Below are 827 nucleotides of genomic sequence, written 5' to 3'. Positions count from 1 at the left end.
CGGATGCATTGTTTTGCCCTTTAACGGGGGGTTCTGTCCCTTGCGGGCCCCACCGCCCCCCTCCCCGGGGGTCCGGTTCCTTTTTTTGGGGCGCAGGCGGCGCGGAGGGGTGTGGGGCCCGGCGGGGGGGGCCGGGCGGACCGGTCCCATGGTGTAATGGTTAGCACTCTGGACTCTGAATCCAGCGATCCGAGTTCAAATCTCGGTGGGACCTTCTCTTTTTCTGTCACCTTGTGTCCCTGTTCTGTGTCCTACCCCATGCGGGGACATCGTGGGGACATTCTTGTGGGGAGTCTGTGCCCCAAGTGTGTCACACCCTGCCCCCCAGGTATGATGTGAGATGACCCCCCTGTGGGGACTGTGGGTGACATCCCATGTGTGACACCCCATTGGGGACCACATGTGACATCCCACATGTGACATCACGGACCACATGTGACATCTCATGTGTGACACCCCACTTGGGACCCCCTGGTGACATCCTGTGTTTGAGACCCCATCGGGGACCACATGTGACACCCCCTTCCTTTGGGGACACTGTGTGACACCCCATCGGGGACCACATGTGACATCCCACGTTTGACATCCCACAGGGGGGGGATGTGACACCCCATCATGGTCCAGGTGTGGCACCCAAGGGGTGGCACCCACCATGTGCGATGCTCTGGGGACCACCTTTAGCCCCCCCATCATGCCCGCCACCCCTTTTGGGGACCACAAGTGCCACCTGGGTGGAGGGGGGACAGAAGATGACGTTTTTGCTGGCCCCAGGGGGGAAGTAAAAATTGCTTTCCCAGCCACTCTGGAGCTGGAACCTGGCCTCTCCC

At 61.1% G+C, this 827-nt stretch overlaps 1 non-coding gene across 1 annotated transcript; it reads left to right on the top strand.

Annotated features, from left to right (window-relative positions):
- The first annotated feature begins 142 nt into the window (after positions 1 to 142).
- TRNAQ-CUG lies at positions 143 to 214 on the top strand. Its single transcript has one exon. It is a non-coding gene; the product is annotated as a tRNA-Gln (tRNA).
- Positions 215 to 827: the final 613 nt, after the last annotated feature.

Source organism: Pterocles gutturalis, unplaced genomic scaffold (assembly GCF_000699245.1).
Source record: "Pterocles gutturalis isolate BGI_N339 unplaced genomic scaffold, ASM69924v1 scaffold6953, whole genome shotgun sequence".
Lineage (NCBI taxonomy): Eukaryota > Metazoa > Chordata > Aves > Pterocliformes > Pteroclidae > Pterocles > Pterocles gutturalis.
Note: the sequence above shows the minus strand (reverse complement) of the source record. Positions and strands in the feature narration are given on the sequence as shown.